At 42.9% G+C, this 8,180-nt stretch overlaps 1 pseudogene; it reads right to left on the bottom strand.

Moving 5' to 3' along the window:
• Positions 1-6,871: 6,871 nt before the first annotated feature.
• Positions 6,872-6,990, bottom strand: LOC142108087 (5S ribosomal RNA; annotated as a pseudogene).
• Positions 6,991-8,180: the final 1,190 nt, after the last annotated feature.

Here is an 8,180-nt window from a genome sequence, read left to right as displayed (position 1 = left end):
TCCCCCCCCAATGGACCACATTTCTCCAATTTTCACTATGCCCCCTAAATGGACCAAATTTCACCAATTTTCACAATACCCCCACAAAGGACCACATTTCCGCAATTTTTACAATACCCCCCCCCCCCAAAGGACCACATTTCACCAATTTTTAAAATACCCCCCCAAAAGGACCAAATTTCACCAATTTTCACAATACCCCCCAAAGGACCAAATTTCACCAATTTTCACAATACCCCCCAAAGGACCAAATTTCACTAATTTTCACAATAGCCCCCTAAAGAACCAAATTTCACCAATTTTCACAATACCCCCAAAGGACCAAATTTCACCAATTTTTACAATATCCCCCCCCAAAGGACCACATTTCACCAATTTTCACAATACCCCCCCAAAGGACCAAATTTTACCAATTTTCACAATACCCCCACAAAGGACCACATTTCAGCAATTTTTACAATACCCCCCCCAAAGGACCACATTTTACCAATTTTTATAATACCCCCCCAAAGGACCAAATTTCAGCAATTTTCACAATACCCCCCCAAAGGACCAAATTTCAGCAATTTTTACAATACCCCCCCAAAGGACCAAATTTCCACAATTTTCACAATAGCCCCCTAAAGAACCAAATTTCACCAATTTTCACAATACCCCCAAAGGACCAAATTTCACCAATTTTTACAATACCCCCCAAAGGACCACATTTCACCAATTTTCACTATACCCCCCCCCCCAAAGGACCAAATTTCACCAATTTTCACAATAACCCCGAAAGCACTAAATTTCAGCAATTTTCACTATACCCCCCCCCCCCCCAAGGACCAAATTTTTCCCAATTTTCACTATACCCCCCAAAGGACCAAATTTCACCAATTTTCAGAATACCCCCACAAAGTACCACATTTCAGCAATTTTTACAATACCCCCCAAAGGACCAAATTTCACCAATTTTCACTATACCTCCCCCCCCCCAAGACCAAATTTCACCAATTTTCACTATACCCCCCAAGGGACCAAATTTCACCAATTTTCACAATACCCCCCAAAGGACCAAATTTCACCAATTTTTACAATACCCCCCCAAAGGACCACATTTCAGCAATTTTCACAATACCCCCCAAAAGACCAAATTTCACCAACTTTCACGATACCCCCCAAATGACCAAATTTCCCATATTTTCACAATACCCCCCCAAAGGACCAAATTTCACCAATTCTCACAATACCCCCCAAGGGACTAAATTTCACCAATTTTCACTATACCCCCCCCCCAGGGACCACATTTCACCAATTTTCACAATACCCCCCCAAGGGACCAAATTTCACCAATTTTCACAATACAACCCCAAAGGACCAAATTTACCAATTTTCAAATATACCACCCCCAAAGGACCACATTTCAACAATTTTTACAATATCCCCCCAAAGGACCAAATTTCAACTATTTTCACAATACCCCCCCAAAGGACCAAAATTCAGCAATTTTCACAATACCCCCCCAAAGGACCAAATTTCAGCAATTTCACAATACCCCCCCCCCCCTGAAGGACCAAATTTCAGCAATTTTCACAATACCCCCAAAGGACCAAATTTCAGCAATTTTCACAATACCCCCAAAGGACCAAATTTCACCAATTTTCACAATACCCCCCAAAGGACCAAATTTCAACAATTTTCACAATTCCCCCCAAAGGACCAAATTTCAGCAATTTTCACAATACCCCCCAAAGGACCAAATTTCAGCAATTTTCACAATACCCCCCCCCCCCAAAGGACCACATTTCAGAAATTTCACAATACCCCCCACCCCAAAGGACCAAATTTCCCCAATTTTCACAATACACCCCCAAGGGACTAAATTTCACCAATTTTCACAATATCCCCTCCCAAAGGACCACATTTCACCAATTTTCACTATACCCCCAAAAGGACCAAATTTTACCAATTTTCACAATACCCCCTTCAAGGGACCAAATTTCCCCAATTTTCACAATACACCCCCAAGGGACCAAATTTCACCAATTTTCACTATACCCCCCCCCCCCCCAAGGAACCAAATTTCAGCAATTTTCACAATACCCCCTCCCAAAGGACCACATTTCACCAATTTTCACTATACCCCGAAAAGGAACAAATTTTATCAATTTTCACAATACCCCCTTCAAGGGTCCAAATTTCACCAATTTTCATAATAACCCCCCCCCAAAGGACCACATTTCAGCAATTTTCACAATACCCCCCAAGGACCAAATTTCAGCAATTTTCACTATACCCCCCCAAGGGACCGAATTTTCACAATACCCCATCAAAGGACCACATTTCATCAATTTTTACAGTTTCCACCCAAATGACCAAATTTCACCAATTTTCAAAATACCCCCCAAAGGACCACATTTCACCAATTTTCACAATACCACCCCTAAGGATCAACTTTCACCAATTTTCACAATACTCCCCCAAAAGACCAAATTTCACCAATTTTCACAATACCCCCCCCCCCCCCCGAAGGACCAAATTTCAGCAATTTTCACAATACCCCCAAAGGACCAAATTTCAGCAATTTTCACAATACCCCCAAAGGACCAAATTTCACCAATTTTCACAATACCCCCCAAAGGACCAAATTTCAACAATTTTCACAAAAGCCCCCCAAAGGACCACATTTCACCAATTTTCACAATACCCCCCCAGTGGACCAAATTTCACCAATTTTCACTATACCCCCTTCCCCCCCCCCAAGGGACCAAATTTCTCCAATTTTTATGATACCCCCCAAAGGACCAAATTTCTCCAATTTTCACAATACCCCCCAAAGGACCAAAATTCACCAATTTTCACAATACCCCCCCAAAGGACCACATTTCTAGAATTTTTACAATACCCCCCCAAAGGACCAAATTCCACCAATTTTCACAATACCCCCCCAAAGGACCACATTTCAGCAATTTTTACAGTTTCCACCCAAATGACCAAATTTCACCAATTTTCAAAATACCCCCCAAAGGACCACATTTCACCAATTTTCACAATACCACCCCTAAGGACCAACTTTCACCAATTTTCACAATACTCCCCCAAAAGACCAAATTTCACCAATTTTCACAATACCCCCCCCCAAAGGATCACATTTAACCTATTTTCACAATACCCCCTCCCAAAGGACCTCATTTTACCAATTTTCACAATACCAGCCCCCCCCCCCCCCCGCCAAAGGACCAAATTTCAGCAATTTTCACAATACCCCCAAAGGACCAAATTTCAGCAATTTTCACAATACCCCCAAAGGACCAAATTTCACCAATTTTCACAATACCCCCCAAAGGACCAAATTTCAGATATATTTATTTATTTCTCATTTTATGAGGCTAATATCATATTAACAGTAAGGGACCAGCAAAAAGTAAATGTTATGCCGCACAGTAGTGCCCCAGGTCACATCATACCCCATAATTGTGCCCCCAATTCATCTTATGCCACAGTTGCCCCCAGAAACACACAGTATGCCACAGTTGCCCCCAGAAACACACAGTATGCCACAGTTGCCCCTAGAAATACATTTTATGCCACAGTAATGTCCCCAATGACTCTTATGGCCTCAGAATTGCATAACATTTTTTTTTAGGACACTAATAAATAAATAAAAAAATGATATAATTTTATACTTACCTCTTCCAGGCGTGAAATGGTCCGCAAAGGTGCTTGGGAGGAACTGTGCAGCAGTTCAGCTCTTCTCCGGCTGTCATTTAGAACAGTCGGACGCCGGCCAGGAGTCAGGGGGCTGCGTGCTGGGGGTTGCCGACCCCTGCCCTAACCCTTTACCATACACACACATTTAGCTACATGCATTATTTACATAAAATTTTAATTCTTGTCCTGGCCAAGATATGAACCATGAACCTCCTGCATGGTAAACTGTTGCCATACTGTGTGAACTATAACCAAAGTCATGGAGGCATTCCTTGCCACATGCCTGCATGTACTTCCAATGTAGCAGAGCAGGCCCTATGTCTATGCAGGGGGCCCCTCCACTTTATTCCTAAGCCCCTCACCTTCAGAGATCATACAGTTAGTCATACCTAGTTAGTGTATTTATATATATATATATATATATATATATATATATATATATATATATAAAAAAAATCTTAAAACCCTGCCATGTGGCTATAGGTATTGGCTTAATACTGATCTACATCTCTTACACATTTCGCCACCAGCATTGTAGGAAGCATAAACAATTTCCAGCTCTTGAATCTCACTTAATTAATATATATATTAATATTAATATATATTAAAAGCTTAATATTCCACCCAAGACAGAATCTGTATGTACATGTAAAATGAGCCACGTTTATGTTATATTTAGTTATCAATGCATCTTGCAGCAAATGACCCATACTAGTCTGTACATTGATAAATAGTAAAGTGTGATAAACAGGGTATTACCTTGTAACAAGAGAATGACCTCCCTATGTGTGCAGGAACAGTTCCAGGGGTTCCCTCCCAGTCTCAGGGTCCCGTTCAGGGGTTCCAGCAGCTGTGTTGAAGCGAGAAGAGTTTATTAGAAGATAGGTCCAGGGAGGAGATCTTGGGACAGGTCCAGGGAGGAGATCTTGGGACAGGTCCAGGGAGGAGATCTTGGGACAGGTCCAGGGAGGAGATCTTGGGACAGGTCCAGGGAGGAGATCTTGGGCAGGTCCAGGGAGGAGTTCTTGGGCAGGCCCCGGGAGGAGATCTTGGACAGGCCCAGAGAGGAGATCTTGGACAGGTCCAGGGAGGAGTTCTTGGGCAGGTCCAGAGAGAAGATCTTGGACAGGCCCCGGGAGCTGTCGCTGCCAATTGCGGTAATATCATTCCTGCTAAGATGTAAAGGTTCCAGGCCGGAGAATCCGGACATCTCAGGACGCAGCTGGAGAATCAGGTTACCGACCATGGTGAAGTTTCTCAGGGATTCAAAGATAAGAATCTCAATGTCTTCCATGTAGTCTGGAGAACACAAGGATATGATTAATACAACTCTGACTCGTATCAGCTTCGTCTCCCTGGATGATATAAAGTCTTGGTTAGGACATTAAGCAATGACCCGGTGACAGCTGGGGCCAGGCGTGGGCTGACAACATGCAGCCCGGGGAGCGCACATGCGGCCGCATCACATGACACGTGATGCGGCCGTGTCATCACATCACGTGTCCTATTGTGCGGCCCGAACAGCGGACACTCTGAAATCTGGACACTAGACTCAGTCCCCGCCGCTGCGCACAGACAGACAGACACTGACACGAGCTCCCCCCGCCGCTGCACACAGTTACCTTTAAGCCGCGTCTCTGATCACGTGGGACGGCACCTGTCACGTGGTGCGCGTCCCACGTGATATCCGCATCTCGTGTGATAGCCCGCTCAGCGGGGGGTGGGGGCGGTCACAGTAGAGTACAGTAAACTGTAGAGTACTTGAGTGTCCACTAGGTGTCAGTGTTACACTATGCAAGACTATTGTTTAGCTTCAAAGTTAGTGACTTGTCTTAGCTCTTATCGCCCACTGGGTGGCAGTGCTGTCCTGATTACTGCAAGATTGTTGCAAAAGAGTACCAGCTAAAGGTAAATGTCTGCTTATACAATGTATTTGAATGGATTTCCTTAATGCAACAGACTCTTTTATCTCCAATTGATTTCCCCTATTTAACTTGTGTCCCTTATCCTCACTTTCAGAGCGATTATTTAATTCCAGGGCAGTATGAGGCCTAAATGTTGGGGGCAGACCATCTCATAAAAAATAAATATGTTATGTACATTTTCGTCGTGCAAAATAAGCTTAACGGTTGCAATGGATTAAGGACACATAAATGCGAAACTCATCCAGCACCTATCATAACGGTTAGGCACACTGTTTAACGCCAAATTCCTCCAGCATAGTGTAAGGCTACACACACAGTGGAGCGTTTTGGTCCAATAATTGGCAAATCATCCGACATACGTCCATTCGGTTGGAAGTCAGGTTACTGTGTATAGTGACACTATGGTCGAAAGACGTTACAAAGTGTCAATTGTCGGCTCATTTGGTTGGTCGTACTGTTTAATATTTTATGACCAATCCACCTAACGATCATGTAGTGTGTATAAATTTCCAATCGATCCACGACCAAGTGCTGATAGTTCCTCGATCTGCGACTCTTTTGGGGGCGTGTGTATGTTAATTTCTGATGCCTGTACCAGTCCCACGTGGTGCGTTGTCCTCACGTTACTCATTTTGTAATTAGCTGTGTATTGCTTATGTCTGCCTGCATAATTATAGCTATGCGTCACTTTATTGTATGCTCAATACACATAAATAAAGAGGTCATATATGTGTGTTACATCTGTCTGCCTGCATAATTAAATACATTTTTCCCAACCCTAAACCCCCTAATAACCCTAACATGTCCACAATTCCAACCCAGCTGGGATTCAAACCCTATACTTGCATGGTAACACATTGGTTTACTGTGTGTGCTATAACCAAACTCATGGTGGTGCTCCTCTACCAAACGCCTACATGTACTTTCAATGGAGCAGTGTTGGTTCTATCTCTATACATGTGGCCCCTCACCTTCCGGTTTAAACCCTCCCCTTCCTGATTAAGACCCTCCTCTTCCTGATTAAGCTCCTACCCTGACATAGACTTATTCATATATGAAAAAAAAAAATCTTAAAAACCCTGACCCCCCTATTCCCAGGTGGTCTCCCATTCAAGTACTAACCAGGCACAACCGTACATGGCTTCCAAAGTCAGACTTGTTCGGGGTGGTGGGGCTCAAGGTATTGGTTTAATACTGAACTACATCTCTTATACATGTCACCACCAGCATTGTAGGAATCATGAACAAGAGAGAACAGCCTGCAGCACCTGGTATTAGAAGGTGGTCTCCCATCCAAGTACTAACCAGGCCTGACCCTGCTTGACTTCCAAGATCAGATGAGATTGGGCTTCTTCAGGGTGGTGTGGCTGTAGGTATTAACTTTATACTGACCTACATCCCTAACCCTCACCCTAACCCGAACTCTAACCCTGGGTCAACCCATCACAACATCACAGGGGCTAAATCCAGGAGAGGAAGAGTGGGTTATGGGATCCCACAGCTGTATCCGGTAATGCTTGGGGAATATTGAAGGCTCTATGCAATGTAAAGCCAATAACAGTCTTGTGAAAATAAAGCAGCAGAATTCACCTAGACAGATATTATGTAGAAGAAGTACTTGCTGGAAATAGCACAGATACAACTGTGCACTGATTATGTAGATCAAAATAACCGACACTAGATGGTGATGTTGTAGCGTATAAGAATAAAGCAGGTGTTATTACAGATTGTGAGAGATTTTTGCAAGTTAACTGCAAAGTATAGACACTGTAGAGTACTTGAGTGTCCACTAGGTGTCAGCGTTACACTACGCAAGACTATGGTTTAGCTTCAAAGTTAGTGACTCGTCTTAGCTCTTATCGCCCACTGGGTGGCAGTGCTGTCCTGATTACTGCAAGATTGTCTCAAAAGAGTACCAGCTAAAGGTAAATGTCTGCTTATACAATGTATTTGAATGGATTTCCTTAATGCAACAGACTCTTTTATATCCAATTGCTTTCCTCTATTTAACTTGTGTCCCTTATCCTCACTTTCAGAGCGATTATTTAATTCCAGGGCAGTATGAGGCCTAAATGTTGGGGGCCAGACCATCTCATAAAAAATAAATGTTATGTACATTTTCGTCATGCAAAATAAGCTTAACGGTTGCAATGGATTAAAGACACATATATGCAAAACTCATCGAGCACCTATCATAACGGTTATGCACACTGTTTAACGCCAAATTCCTCCAGCACAGTGTAAGGCTACACACACACTGGAGCGTTTTTGTCCAATAATTGGCAAATCATCCGACATACGTCAAGTTTCATGGAGAGGACCTTGAGCTTGAATTTAGGAGTGGAAAGCCTTACTACGCACAGATTTGTATTTATTGTACACACTTTTGTGTACTTCATCCAGCATATAGACCAGTCACTATGTGTACAAATCTATATGTACACATGAAGACCATCCTTATAAACACCCTTACAAACAAACTGTTTAGGCATGCCAAGGTTGTCAATTCAAGACTAGTACATTAAAATATATACATCTTGCGTGAGTGTATAATGTGCAGATATA

Source organism: Mixophyes fleayi, chromosome 11 (assembly GCF_038048845.1).
Source record: "Mixophyes fleayi isolate aMixFle1 chromosome 11, aMixFle1.hap1, whole genome shotgun sequence".
Classification (NCBI taxonomy): Eukaryota; Metazoa; Chordata; class Amphibia; order Anura; family Limnodynastidae; genus Mixophyes; species Mixophyes fleayi.
The sequence above is the reverse complement of the archived record's forward strand: the minus strand, read 5'-3'. Positions and strand labels throughout refer to the sequence as shown.